Raw genomic sequence first — 16,676 nt, 5'->3', positions numbered from 1 at the left:
TAATAACTTAGTTTCTCTTCAATGGAAGTACTCTCTAGTCAAAGATGTGTCAAAAGATAGACAAATTCCTGAAATATTCTTATTAAAATCATGTTGCAGCCTTTTTTTTTTAAATAAGGATTTTCAGTGTTACAAATAACCTATACATTCATATAAATGCTTTCAGAGAACAAACACTGTGCTTTGTTTTAACAAACTGCAATATTTATTACTCATGTTATTAAAATTACTTCTTTTTCAAAAAGAGTTTTTCTGGCCAAACCCATTGTTGTGTTTGAAGAGAGATTTTTATAACAAAGAAAAAGCAGAAATAGGTAACACTTTAAAAAAGAATCAAGCTTTCTGAGTCAGTGTCTTTTAGACTGGCCCATTATAAAAAATGCACGACCCTTATAAAGCACAAAAGATAGATAAAAGCAATGTGGCTTTTATCGAGATCAAGAATTAAGAAATATTTTTTTTAGTCTTATTTGGCATATCAGTTTGCTTCCAGGTATTTGACAAATGAGGATACTAACTGAATTAAATGACATTTCTTTGAAATAATAATATACATTCTTATTGTAAGTTTGACATAATTATAACTAAAAAAATTGAATGGATAATTGAAATCTATTTCAGATAGTTCCTTTAAGATACCTACATATATTATATATACACATACACATGCATTTATACACATACATGTACACAAATATATTTATATATGTATATACAAATTCTGACTCAATGATTATCCCATAATCTATAACTATGAAGCAAATCTCCCCAAAGCCGAATAACATAAAACAACTATTTTATTATGTTCATGATTTTGTGGGTGAAGAATTTAGGCACAGCACAGCACAGCAGTGATGACTGTTCTCTTCTTCAGGATGTCTTGGATCTCAAATTGGGTAGCTCTAACTGCTGGAGATGATTAAGATGGCTTTACTAGCCATGTTGATTTTGTCTGTCAGCTGTTTCCTCCTTTCTTTGTATGGTATCTCCATGTGGCTAGCTTGGGATGCCTTTTAGCGTAGAAACATCAGACTGCTTATGTGGTGGTTTAGGATTCCAAAAAGTAATGTTCCAAGAGACACATCTGTCATCAAAGCATACTAAATTTATAGTGAGGGACACAGAACCAATCTCTTGACAGGAAGAGTGTCAACGAATTTTTGACCATCTTTAATCTACTGCAAACATGAAATATTTAGGTCTTTGATAAATTTTAGCTACTCTACATAGCTGAAGGAATGCCAGAGGCCTATTTATAATTTATAATTTATAATTTTATAATTTAAAAACTGGATAATAAACCAATTGGGTACTTCCATTATTAGCAGAAACATTAAGGCATTGTGATGATAGAATGCAATAAGATAAATCCATGGATAAATTTAAAAACTGTGACTGGTCTTAATGAATCTCTATATTTTCAAATTTCCATTTTCTCATTTTGTTTCCCCAGATCCCAGATGTTCCTGGACCAAGAATCGTTAGGTCATTCCCTGCCTTCCAGGAGCTTCAGAAACCAAAGGCCAAATACCAACTACCCACTTTCACTGTCATTTTTATGGCTATTATCAAATATTTGCAGCCAATTAATTGAGCAAAAGCATTGGGAATATAGCAATCATATATGTTTCTTCACTTCCATAACAGGACTATTTGGGATTTGAGGACCAAAAGGAAAAATAGTAGTAGTAGTAGTAATAATAATAATACTAATAATACTCTTTTTTTTCTCACCAAGTTTCGAATGACTTAAGAATGTAAATGTGAGAGTCAGGCGGATGAGATTAAAATGTCAGCTTTATTACTAATAAACTTAAGTTAAATATGTGACTAAGTTAAACAATCGAATCAGCTTGCTCTTTTACATCCTCTTGAGTTGAACTAGTCCCCGGACTTCAGATCTTCTTGCCAAGCCTGTTGCATACCAGAAGCAATTGCTGCATGGACAAAGGACAGATCCCAAAAATAGGGAGGGGGCCTGAGCCACACATGCCCATTCTCTTCTCCCACATTCATCAAGTGGAAAATTTTGAGGAGTAAGGGTTCTTTCTATGTTATTATTGGCAACCAAAATCTAAAACAACAAACAAAATTTCCAAGTATCCATTTTCAAAGTTCTCTCTTCATAGCACACATTTGTTTTAAAAAGCAGTTAGGTCTTATTCACTGAAATGGAACGTATAGTCAAATGAATTCATAGCAGTGGTCAGAAAATTTGGACCACAGGTCTTTTTTAAAGGGAAATGTATAGTTAATTTTCAGGTACTAGTATCTCACAAGGTATAATTCAAGGCAAGAAACAATGAAAAGAGACAAATGTGATCTTTGCATACTGGAAAAAGGAACAATATAGAATGAAGATATCATGGTTCATCATGATGACATATTTCATAATATAGTTTCAAAATATATAAAGTTACAACTAACAGAAATTCATGAAGACATTTCCAGAATATATAAAGAGCTCATACAACATAATAACAAAAAAACAAACAACCCAAGCCAAAAATGGGCAGAAGACCTAAACAAGCATTTCTCCAATGAAGACATACAAATGGCCAAAAGGCACATGAAAAAATGCTCAGTATCACTAATTACCAGAGAAATGCAAATCAAAACTACAATGAGGTATCACCTCACACTGAGATATCACCTCAGTCAGAATGGCCATTACTCAAAAGTCCACAAATGATCAATGCTGGAGAGGATGTGGAGAAAAGGGAACCCTCTTACACTGTGGGTGGGAATGTAGTTTGGTGCAGTCATTATGGAAAACACTATGAAGATTCCTCAAAAGACTAAAAATAGACTTATCATATGATCCAGCAATCCCACTCCTGGGCATATATCCAAAGGGAACCTTAATTCAAATGGATACATGCACCCCAATGTTCATAGCAGCACTATTTACAATAGCCCAGACATGGAAACAACCTAAATGTCCATTGACAGATGACTGGATAAAGGAGCTGTGGTATATTTATACAATGGAATACTACTGAACTGTAAAAAAAGAATAAAATAACACCATTTTCAGCAACATGGATGGACCTGGAGAATGTCATTCTAAGTGAAGTAAGCCAGAAAGAGAAAGAAAAATACCATATGATATCACTTATATGTGGAATCTAAAAGAATAAAAAAAGACAAACAAACTTATTTATAAAACAGAAACAAACTCACAGACATAGAAAACAAACTTATGGTAGTGTGGGTGGGGAAGAGGGTGGGAAGGGATAAATTGGGACTATGAGATTTGCAGATACTAACTAATATATATAAAATAATTAAACAAGTTCATAGTGAACTTGGGAACTATAGCACAGGGAACTATATGCAATATCTTGTAGTAACTATGGTGAAAAAGAATATGAGAACAAATATATGTATGTTCCTATATAACTGAAGCATTGTGATGTATACCAGAAATTGATACAACATTGTAAACTCACTATACTTCAATTAAAAAAATACATATATATATAAAAGAAATGTATGAAGAAATAGATATATTAACCATTGTGGTTAGAGATTTTTAATATAACTGTTCAATAGCTAAGAATATCAAGCAGGACAAAAAGTAAAATGGCAAACATGACAGGTATAAATAATGTAATGTGTAAGATCCAACTATTAGGTATTTATAAACCTCTAAACTTAATAAAGAAAGAATATACTTTTTATCATACATGAATAATTTATAAAAATTGACCTCTACTACTGTTCAAAGCAATATTGAATACATTCTAAAACAAATAGCTTATAAATCATGTTCTTTGGCCATAATAGAATAAAATTAGAATTTAATAACAAAAAGATAGTTAACAAAATTTCACTTTTCTGAAAACAAAAATCACATATACTTTAGATCAAAAGAGAAATCATATGGAAAATTGTGAAGTACTTAGACCTGAAAGATAACATGTCTATGATAGCTAAATGATATTCAGAAGAAAACTTTTAGCTTTATAGGTGTACATATTTTTCAGGAAGTTAGAACTCAAAGAAATGACCAAAAATGGGTAATAATAAAGATTCTTATGAACAAGAATTTATTAGTAAATCTGAATACTTAATTAAAGGGGATAAACTTGGAGAAAAATATAAAACACACAAAATGTAAAACAAGAAATAAAAGACTTAAACAAAACAGTGAGTATTAATGAAACTGAAGTTGTAATCATAGTCTTAGCCTCCCACAAACTTCTCAAAATCTAGATTGCTTTACCATAATTCCTCAAATTCTTCTCAAAATAGTTTGATGTTACTCAAACTTTTAAAAAATAGTTATTTTTTATATTGTATATGTGTTTCTAGAAAATAAAAAGCTGCAAAATCTGCCTGCTTATTCTATAGGATAAGTATAATCTTGATCCCACAACTAGCAAGGAAAAAAAGAAAAGGAAGGACGTACTGAATAATTTGTCTTAGAAACATAGAAGCAAATATCCTAAACAAAATATTAACTAGGTAAGTCTAACAATATATCACAAAATATACCATAATCAATTGGCATTTTTAATCCTGGGACTGAAAGGATGATGGATAGCAGGAACTCTTTCTGTGAAATACCTTCACTAATAAACTGAGGGAGATAAATCATATGGGTGTCTTAAAAGACAGAAAAGTTAATATGATTAAAGTCAAGTTTAATATATATTTACAACAAATAATTAGAAAATCTAGGAATAAAAATAAATTTTCCTCATTTTTGAAAAGTTTTCATATAACAATGCACCAGTTAATACTGTATTTGTTGATGAAACTTCAGATGTTTTTCCTTTAATGTTAGGCCTATCTATAAAACAAATATGTTGTCTATCATTGGAACTGTTTAACTTATGACTAGGTTTTGATCAACATCCAAATTTTTTTAAAAAGGAAACAAAATAACAGATGTAAGTCTTGAAGGGAAAGATAATTTTATAATGTTCTTACATATGATTAACTATAAAGAAAAGCCAAAAAAATTAGAACAAGAAAATTCAGTGTGGTTTCTGGACACAAGATTGACTGGAAAAAAGATCCAAGTGTATTTATCTATTTCAGAAATAGGTAAGTGGAAAATATAAAATCTCTAGGAATTTACCTAATAAAGAACATGTAAGACTTCTATGAAATTTTTTTTAATTTAAATAGAAAAGGGGGCAAATGATTTAAGTAGCAATTTACAGAGGAAGATTTACAAAAGATTAAAAAGTATATGAAATACAAACTCATTAGTAAATAACAAAACACAAATTAAGACAATTCTAGATATAAAATCGTAAGTATAGATTATATCTTCTTACTTATACCATCAGTTCAGCAATATCTTAAAAAATGCAAATGCAGAGTACCAGTAACTATAAGGGGTTATAGGTAACCTCCATGTATTGCTGGTAGGGGTATATCGACTTCCACTTCCCAGACAGCTATTCTGGAGAATAGTTGGCAATAACATGCATATTCTATGACCCTCAAACTTGCTTCCAGATTTATATTCTAGATAATATAAAGATAATATGTACAAATGGTGATATGTACAAACATTTCTAGAAATGTCAGAAATAATTCGTGTATTCTTTACTAATAGAGCAGTTAAGTAAAACATGGTGAGTACACACTACAGATACTATAGCAGCACTTAGAGGTCTCAGGTTACATATACAAATAGAAACAAACATGCATAAATCTTAAAAGCATAGTGATGAGTAAAACAAGTAAGAAAAATAATAAAATATATGTATATTAATATTTATATAAGTTAAAATACATGAACACAAAACAGTAATACATATTTTATAGGAGTACTTACAAGAAAAAAACTCTACCCCATTAAAAGCATTAGAATAGTTCCTTATGGTAGATGGTAGGGCATGGAGATAAAAGGGTTAATAAGTAATAAAAAAGAGGGGACATCTATGGACCAATTACAATTGTGTCACAAACAGAGGAGTGTGACTAACCCAAAACTAAGACATCTAAGGGGAAAAAAGACTTTAGATAAGCAGTGAATCTTTATGTGTTTAAAAAAGAAGAGTTTTATTGGCACTTTTCATCTGATACAAAGTATTGTGGAAATGTGTTATTTTAAGTAACAGTGAAAATCTATTTTAACAGGAGCCTTGTAAACTACAATGCTGTGAAAGTGAAGAATGTGAAAAAGGACCGCTATCTACCTCTGTGGGATAGGGATCCCACACTCTTCCCTCAAATGTGATATATAATTAACTATGTGGCATACTTACAGAGTGAGGACACCAGCCATCATATATTAAATGTTACAACACATTAGTAGTTTCTTATTATTCTGACACCCCAGTGGATCATTTTGTGCACCCATCTCACTTTGAAGACTACTATTCTAAATAAGCACCAGCTAATCTGATGAACTAATTCCAAAACTTTGACAAATGATTTTACATGTGTATGTGAATGCATATAATCATCTGCTGAAAATTTTATTAAATTTTTTAGAAATATACCAAAGAATAATTTGTACTACTTTATTTTGCAAATGCTACCTCAAGAATATGGAGCTGATAAAATTCAACATTCATTTATGATAAAAACTCTCACCAAAGTGGGTATAAAGGGAACGTATCTCAACATAATAAAAGCCATTTACGACAAACCCACAGCCAACATAATAGTCAACAGTAAAAAGCTGAAAGCCTCACTGCTAAATTCTGAAACAAGACAAGAATGCCCACTCTTATCACTTCTATTCAACGTAGTATTGAAGTCCCAGCCACAGAAATCAGATAAGAAAAAGAAATAGAAGGTATCTAAATTGGAAGAGAGTTAAAATTGTCTTTATTTGCAAATGGCATAATACTGTATACAGAAAACCCTAAAGACCCCATACAAAAATTATTAGAACTAATAAGTGAAGTCAGCAAGTTAGCAGGATACAAAATTAATATACAGAAATCCGTTGCATTTACACTAACAATGAAATATCAGAAAGAGAAAGTAAAAAAAAAATCCCATGTAAAATTGCATCAAAAAATACCTAGGAATAAATAACTAAAGAGGTAAAAGACCTATAAATATTGATAAAGGAAATTGAAGATGATTCAAAGAAATAGAAAGATATCTCATGCTATTGGATGGCCATACTATCCAAAGCAATCTATAGATTTATTGTGACTATCAAATTACCCAAGAAATTTTTCACAGAACTAGAACAAATAGTCCTAAAATCTCTATGGAACCACAAAAGACCCAGAATTGCCAAAGCAATCCTGAGGGGAGAGAACAAAGCGGAAAGCCTAACCCTCCCAGACGTCAGACAATACTACAAAGCTATAGTAATCTAAAGAGCATGGTGCTGGCACAAAAGGCATATAGATCAATAGCACATAATAAAGAGCACAGAAATAAACCCACATGACTACAGTCATTAGAAATAAACCCACACACCTACAGCCAATTAATCTTTGACAAATGAAGCAAGACTATACAATGGTGAAAAGGCAGTCTTTTCAGCAAGTAGTGTTGGGAAAGCTGGACAGCCTTATGTAAATTAATGAAATTAGAACACATCCTCATACCATTTACAAAAATAAACTCAAAACAGTTTAAAGACTTAAATATAAGACATTACACCATAAAACTCTTAGAAAAGAACATAGGAAAAACATTCTCTGACATAAATTGTAACAATATATTCTTAAATCAGTCTCCTAAGGCAAAAGAAATAAAAGCAAAACATAAACAAATGAGACAATCAAATTTAAAAGCTTTTTGCACAGTAAAGGAATAGTCAACAAAACAAAAAGACAACCTATAGATTGGGAGAAAATATCTGCAAACAACACAACTGACAAGAGGTTAATTTCCAAAATATAAAAACAGCTCATACAATTCAATATCAAAAAAAAACCCCACAACACAATAAAAAAGTGGGCAGAAGATCTAAATAGATATTTCTCCAAACAAGACATGCAAGTGGCCAATAGGTACATGAAATGATGCTCAACATGGCTAATTATTAGAGAAATGCAAATCAAAACTACAATGTCTCACCTCAACATCAGTCAGAATGTCTATCATCAAAAAGTCTATAAATAATAAATGCTGGGGAGGGTATGGAGTAAAGGGAACCCCTCTATGCTGTTGATGTGAATATAAATTGATGAAGGCAGTATAGAAAACAGTATGGAGGTTCCTTAAAAAGGTAAAAATAGAGCTACTATATGATCCAGCAATCCCACTTCTGGGCATATATCTGGAAAAGACAAAAACTCTAATTTGGAAAGATACATGCACCCCAATGTTCATAATAGCACTGTTTACAGTATCCAAGACACGGAAGCAACCTAAGCATCCATTAACAGATGAATAGATAAAGAAGACGTGGTATACAAACACACACACACACACACAAAATATACATAATGTAATATTATTCAGCCATAAAAAGAATGAAATTCTGACATTCACAGCAACATGGATGAACACAGAGAATATCATACTAAGTAAGACAGAGAAAGACAAGTATTATATGATATCACTTACATGTGGAATCTATAATACAAATGGATTTATTTACAAAACAGAAATAGACTCATAGACATAGAAAACAAACTTATGGTTACCAAAGGGTAAGAGGAGAGATAAATTAGGAATATGGGAACAACAGATACACACTACTATATATAAAATAGATAAACAAAGATTTACTGTATGGCACAGGGAACTATATTCAATATTTTGTAATAATCCATAATAGAAAAGAACCTGAAATATATATACATATATCCGAATTACTTTGCTGTACACCCAAAACTAACACATTAAGTCAACTATTCTTCAATTAAAGAAAAGAATATGAAGCTATTAAGTGATTCAGAGATTTATAAGGTGTAAGAGTGAAAGTGCGTGTGAGAGGAAGAGCTTGAATAAATGACTCTGCAAGAACGGAGTGTCAAGTATGCCTGGAAGTGGATCCTGAGAGTGCTGAATCAAGTGGAGAAGAATATAAAGCCAGAAAATGGCAATTTTGTCAACATAAGGGCAGTTTTCTAAAGCTGGAAAAGACCCCCAATGACGATTCATTGCCATAAATATCCTAATACATACAAAGATGGTTCCAGGAAGCTTGGAAAAAGTGATCACCCATATTCAATGAAGTAAAAATGCCAAAATTGCCATACCAAACTGTAGAAGAAAGAACTAAAAAGCTCAGAGAAGTGGTTATACTAGAAAGTGTCTACTATAATAGACCAACATATCTATTAGTTGACCATGTTCCTTGGATGCCATGGGGGAATCCTCAGTTTATCAAGTTAGTAATTGAATGTGTTAACGAGGAGGTCCTCAGTTCAGTACTGGTCTTCCAGGGCTGATAGTAGAAGAGGCTGTTACAAAACTGTGCTCCCTGACAGTAATGGGATAATGGGATCACAGAACACAAGGAGACATGTGGCAGCACATAGCTAATTGGAAGCAACCTTAAAGGATGGAAAGGTTGCAAAGGTACCCAGGGAAGGCTAAATTACAGAAGTATATCATTAAAAGATCAAGAACAGATAGGACTGAGGTCATCCACCACTATAGAAAATCTTTGTCCAGTTTTCAGACCTGGGCTAGTTCTCAGACACAGAAGAACTCCCCTCTTTCCTCCTTGGTAATCATAAGTTTGTTTTCTATGTCTATGAATCTGTTCCTGTTTTGTGAATAAATTCATTTGTATTATTTTTTAGATTCCACCTATCAACTGAAAGAGAAGCCAGACATCCATGAGGCAGGACCTGCAACCAACCCCATGGCAAGTCTACACTGTAGTGACCTCAGTCCTTTTACAAAGAGACCTATGGCCATTTACTCAAGTAAATATACTTCAGACAAAGGGGAATATTTAGCTTTTTTGAGAGATAATGGATACTGGATCTGAGTTGTTGATACCCTGTGTGGCTCCACTGGGTTGTCATGGCAGCCCTATTAGAGAAGGGATGTATGAGTCAGGTAATAAATGAAATCTTTACTCAGGTCCATCTCACACTGGAACTGTTAGGTTGACAGAGGTAGCTGCTGGGTATTCCCTCGTTTCGGAATGTATCATTGGAATGGATGCACTTAGCTGTTGGCAGAACCCTTTCACTGGTCTCTTGACCTGTATAGTAAGAGATATTTTAATAGGAGAGGCCAAGTAGAAGCCCTTGGAGCAGTTCCTCTTCCCTTACCAAGATAATAAATCAAAACCAATACCTCATTCCAGAAGAGGATTCCAGAGACTAGTCTACCACCTTAAAAACTTAAAGGATTCAAAAGTCACAGGACTGAAAGGATCTTGATTGGTGCGGCCATTACTCAAGTGTAATACATTTGTCAAACCTCATTGACTTAAAATGTGTGTATTTTATTGTATGTTAAAGTTATATTAATAAAGTTTATTTTAAACAAAACAAAACAAAAACTAGCACCATCAAATTTGTTCAGCTTGTGTGAAACAGAATTTCTCCCTTTCCAACACATCACATTGAATTGTTCTGTTCTGTTACAATATGTATTTTGTTCAATGTGCTTCAAAAACTATTATACTTCGCAGAATTAAGTTATCTGGAGAAGCTGCCAGTATAGATGGAGAAGCTGTGGAGACAGTCCCAGGCTTAAAAATATCAAATTATATAGAAATTTACCTCTTGGACCAGGCTTTTAGTTTTAGTAGTGCTACTCTCAAGGAAATGCCCTCCAGTACCCACACCTAAAAGGGTAGAGCACTTACCCAGGGTTTAAGGATGCAAGAAACAACTGTGGACTTCAATTCTGATTGCAAATGTCTATGGGAATTTATCTGTGCTAGTATTATTACTGAAATTGTTGTTGTTTAATGATCACACTACAAAGTTATGAACATTTAAGCTGTGTGGTTCTATTACATACATAACCCATGGTAATTTTAGTGTAGGATTTTGTATTATGCAAAACTTTTAGGAATATATATAGGGTTTGTAGCAGAAAAATCTGTTCTAAGATCTTTTTCAACACTTTTTTTTTTCTCTTTCAGCATTTATATGTGGTTTTTCACTAGTGCTTTATTTTTAGTTTTATATTAGTAAGTTATTAATAAGTAGGTTACTTATAAAATCAAAGACATAGCTTTATATGTGCTAATAAATATTTCAGTTGCATAGATGAGCTAATAAAATCTATCTTTATCAGGATCTGGGTATCAGAAGTCCTTCAAAACCAGTCGAAGAAAAATACCCTGTATAGATCACATGAGATTTTTACATTTCTTTACACAGTGTCAGTACAGAATATAGCTCTTTATAATGCATCAAAATTACTCATTTCTGTATTTTGCCTTTTATTAGGCTACTGTCTTCAAACTAATAGGATGATTTTAGAACCTGACATTTTTAAAGTACAAAAAACTGTAAATACATTTTAATACAACGAGTAAAGAACATGGTATATTTGCATCTTCATCTTACATATTAATGGGTGTTTTTCAAACAAATATGAATGGCCTTAAAAAGCCACAGTAGGTTTTATCCAAAATCTTTTCATATATAAATCATTTTATTTTGTAGACCTATTTTTTCCTACTTATCAATTGCATTATTCATTTGGGAATAAAGAATAGTTCTCTGCTAGTGATTTTTCTTTCTCATATTCTTTAATGATTGATTGACATGAACAAAAAACAGAGCCAGATGTTTTCTCTCTGCAGTTTCTTTCCCATGGTGTAGCATGTTTTAACACAGGTCACAACTGAGACCTGCTGTGCTGCATAGTATTCCTTGACGACAATGTTCACCATTAATAAAATTGTAATTCTTCCTTATCTCAATACCTTTTTCTTCTCAGTGAACTTTTGAACTTTTGTCTAAAGAGGTGGGGCATGTAAATTGCCACTATCACACTGGTAGCATCCGGTCCTGAAAGTTCTCCAAAGAGAATAATATTGTTGAAACCCAGCCTCCATATCAAAACTCAGCACTAGTCCAAAACCTTTGCACAGACAGACACACTCATGTTTATTACTTCTTATTTGATATTTAAATGAGTAGTCTCAAACAAATTTTGGTGAAGTATCCATAATTTGAGAAAAGTAAAGACTTAAAATTATTCTGGTAGCTCCATCTTTCCTATCATTATTTTCACTCATCAGAATTAATATCCATTTTGAGCTCAACAAATGCTAGTTTTGTAAAGCTGCTTAATGAAGAGAACAAGTTTAAACTTTATTTCCTCCTTTAATGCAACCAGAGGTTATGTTTGTTTAGAAAGCTAACATCTATCCAGATTATACACTCTCATCAGTGCAAGGCCAAAAATCACAGGCCCCAAACCACTCATTCCGTAACTCCCTCATTTTCTGACCTATGGCTGTTATTGTAGAAACTGGATCTATTAAGATATTGCCTCTGGTGTAGCCAGGGAATATTGTGGCACCTTGTGCAATAATTTGAAAACAGTGGCTTGAGAGAAATGGTATGCAAAGAAATACATCCCAGACCTTGACCTTTCTACATTGTCACAGTGAATGTTTGGATGGGCTTGCTTCCAAAAAAATACAAGAAGTGTATTTGAGAGCTAGGTGAGGTTGGTAAAACATGCTTAGTAGCTAATGATGGCATCATGGGAGGCAGTGAGGAGTTTTACTTTTGGACTTAAGCATCAGGAACACCTGAAGTCAAATCCCACCTCATCTATTTAACATGTGACCTTGTGCAAAACATTATTCTCTTTAAAACTCACTGTCTCCATCCACAAAATGAGAAAAACAATAGTAACTGCTTCTTTAGGTTGTGCTGGCTCAGAGAAGATACTCAATAAGTAGATTTGTTGAATTAAGTGTTTGTTGAAAAGGTGTTTTAATAATTAAAGTATTTATTTAACCATATAATGTACATAAATGAACTAGCAAAGTGCCCAACACATATTAAATACCCTTTAATTGATGTTACTGATTTTATTTTTGGTGTTTTTTAAGGAATTTTACTTGGTCCCAGGACAAAATGACCAAGGTGCAATGTGGATCTTGGTTCACAAACAATCAATGCTCTGAAATAGAAGTAGCTACTTACTGCTTTAATGCAGGGAATCAGGGTCTAAGAAAATATCTTCTTAGCCCATTCATAAGATGCCCCTCAAAGTCCTAAGTGGTTAGGTTTTGTTCTTCCTCCTTGCACAGTCAAACTGGAGGACAATGACTGGTCTACATGAGTTGATTTTAACCTGTGGTCTTTTAAAGTACACTTCACAGAGTGGAATATAAGCTTCCATAGAGTGTCCACTTTGGCTGCTTAGAGAAAACTTTAGTATGAATAAGCATTTGCATGGTAGGTTTTCTGCTGACCCCACTGTACATATATGGTGACTTGTAGCTGTTAAACAAAATATTTAATTTATTCCGCTATTTCAAATATATTCAGTATTTTCAAATAATTTAAGACATTATTTTCAGAAAGGGCATCCAAAAGTTTAAGCCAAAATTTATAAATTCTAATTCAAAGTCTTAGAAAATAGATTAACTTGGCAAATTGCAAAGGCAAATTCCCTTTGAGATTGTAGGAGATATATACTGAGTTCAGTCTTTAAATGAAAAAAATGACACTGTGATGAAATAAAAATAACAATGAGAATAATAATAATATAATAGATTGAATTTTTGTAATAAGACATCTGATCAACCCAAGATTCAAATATTCAAATTCTTCTTTAAGAAATTTTTAATAGGAGGGTTCCCTTTTCTCCACAGCCTCTCCAGCATTTGTCATTTGTGGACTTTTGAATGATGGCCATTCTGGCTGGTGTGAGGTGATACCTCATCGTAGTTTTGATTTGCTTTTCTCTGATAATTAGTGATATTGAGCATTTTTTCATGTGCCTATTGATCATTTGTATTTCTTCCTTGGAGAAATGCTTGTTTAGGTCTTCTGCCCATGTTTGGATTGGGTTGTTTATTTTTTTCTTATTAAGTCATATGAGCTGCTTATATATTCTGGAGACCAAGCCTTTGTCGGTTTCATCATTTGCAAAAATTATCTCCCATTCTGTAGTTTGTCATTTTGTTTTACTTATGGTTTCCTTTGCTGTGCAGAAGCTTGTAAGTTTAATTAGGTCCCATTTGCTTATTCTTGTTTTTATTTCTATTGCTTGGGTAGATTGCCCTAGGAGAACATTTTTGAGAAGTATGTCAGATAATGTTTTGCCTATCTTTTCTTTTAGGAGGTTTATTGTATCTTGTCTTATGTTGAAGTCTTTGATCCATTTTGAGTTTATTTTTGTGTATGGTGTAAGGGAGTGTTCTAGCTTCATTGTTTTACATGCTGCTGTCCAGTTTTCCCAACACCATTTGCTGAAGAGACTGTCTTTATTCCATTGTATATTCTTGCCTCCTTTGTCAAAGATGAGTTGACCAAAAGTTTGTGGGTTCATTTCTGGGCTCTCTATTCTGTTCCATTGGTCCATATGTCTGTTTTTGTATCAATACCATGCTGTCTTGATGACTGTAGCTCTATAGTATTGTCTGAAGTCTGGGAGAGTTATTCCTCCAGCTTCTTACTTTTTCTTCACTAATGCTTTGGCTATTCTAGGTCTTTTGTGGTTCCATATAATTTTTATTATGATTTGTTCTAGTTCTGTGAAATATGTCCTGGGTAATTTGATAGGGATTGCATTAAATCTGTAGATTGCCTTGGGCAGTATGACCATTTTTACAATATTGATTCTTCTAATCCAGGAGCATGGGATATCTTTCCATTTTTTTAAGTCTTCTTTAATTTCCTTCATCAACGGTTTATAGTTTTCTGTGTATAATTCTTTCACCTCCTTGGTTAGATTTATTCCTAGGTATTTTATTACTTTGGATGCTATTTTAAAGGGGATTGCTTCTTTACTTTCTTTTTCTGTTAATTCATCATTAGTGTAAAGAAATGCAACTGATTTTTGAACATTAATCTTGTAAACTGTTACCTTGCTTAATTCTTCAATTAGTTCTAGTAGTTTTTGTGTGGACCTTTTAGGGTTTTCTATATATAGTATCATGTCATCTGCATATAATGACACTTTTACCTCTTCTTTTCCAATTTGGATCACTTTTATTTCTCTCTCTTGCCTGATTGCTGTGGCTAGGATGTCCAAGACTATGATGAATAGGAGTGGTGATAGTGGGCAGCCTTTTCTTGTCCCAGATTTTAGTGGGAAGCTTTTGAGTTTTTCACCATTGAGTACTATGCTGGCTGTAGGTTTGTCACATATAGCTTTTATTATGTTGAGATATGTTCCCTGTATACCTACTTTGGTGAGAGTTTTTATCATAAATGGGTGTTGAATTTTATCAAATGCTTTTTCTGCATCTATTGATTGATAATGTGGTTTTGTCCTTTCTCTTGTTGATGTGATGGTAACACTCTAGATCCTTGGAGTGAAAAAGAAATTGATTCTCTTTCAGAAATTATACTCTAGCAGAAGAGACATAATAAACAAATTCATACTTATAATATTATGAAATTACCACACTGTTAGGAACAGTAAAGTAGGCCCAGGGATGGAGAGTAATGCCGGAAGAGGGTATTTCAGATGGGATGGTTATGGAAGGCCTCTCTAAGGAAGGAATATTTCAGCAGAGGCCTGCAGGAAGTCAGAAAAGAAGCAACGGGAATGTTTAACAGAAGAGTGATTAACTACAGGAAAGAGAATTTCAAAAGCACTAACTTGGGGAAAAGTTGGCACACTTGAGAAACAAGAAGCTTTTAATATACTTAATGTTGACTGAGAAAAGGAGTAAATAAAGAAGAGACTGGAGGAATAGCCCTGGTGAAAGATTAAGACCTTATAAGCTATGGGAAAGTAACCCTTTTATTGAAGTGAGACAGAAGCCCCAGAATGTTTTGAGTAAAAAAGTCTAATATGAAATTTTAAATGATCCCTCTGTCATACGGAAGATTTACTGAAGGGTAGAGAGTAGGATAAAGGAGACCAATGAGGGAGTTCTTTTAGTAGCCTAGTAAGAAATGATGGATGTTTCTGATTAGAGCATATGATTATGAAGATATATCACTGATAACTCCTATATTTTATTTGATGGTATGCACTAAGATAGGGAAGTCTAGGACAAGAGCTTGTCTGAGAAGAGATTCAAGATTTTGAATTAAAACAGGTTTCGTGCTAGTACACGTATTACAATTAAAACAGGTTTTGTCCCGTTACATGTATTACAGAAACAGTAGAGATAAGAAGTGGATAAGGATGTATGGAACCTTCATCCATTGTAAAGGATTCATTTAAATTATTAGGGAAAAGATGCATTACTTACAATTCAGAAGAGCTTGCTAGTTAAAATTAAAGTATTATCTCTAACACATTTGTCATGACGAAGTAAATTATGGATCAAGCACACAAACATATAAAACCATAAAATACTTGAGAAAACATAGGTGATATTTTTAACCTGTGGTATATTGTCTGCAAAGAGGGCTGCTGATGATTCATCCCATGTCTCTATTTTTGCACACTTCTGAAGCCACACAGAGATAGAATCTCCTTCTCCTCCCTTTGAATCTGGGTTGGCCATGTGAGTTTCTTTGGTTACAATAACAGGGCAGAATGAAGCTACGACTGTTCTGGATTTAAGTTTCTGATTTCTACCCTCTCGGTGTTCTGGGCATCATGTAAGAATACCAGTCACCTTGCAGGAGAGAATGGTCCTGCCAATACTCAAACATTCTAGCCAC

This window comes from Camelus dromedarius, chromosome 1 (assembly GCF_036321535.1).
Source record: "Camelus dromedarius isolate mCamDro1 chromosome 1, mCamDro1.pat, whole genome shotgun sequence".
NCBI classification, from domain to species: Eukaryota; Metazoa; Chordata; class Mammalia; order Artiodactyla; family Camelidae; genus Camelus; species Camelus dromedarius.
Note: the sequence above shows the minus strand (reverse complement) of the source record.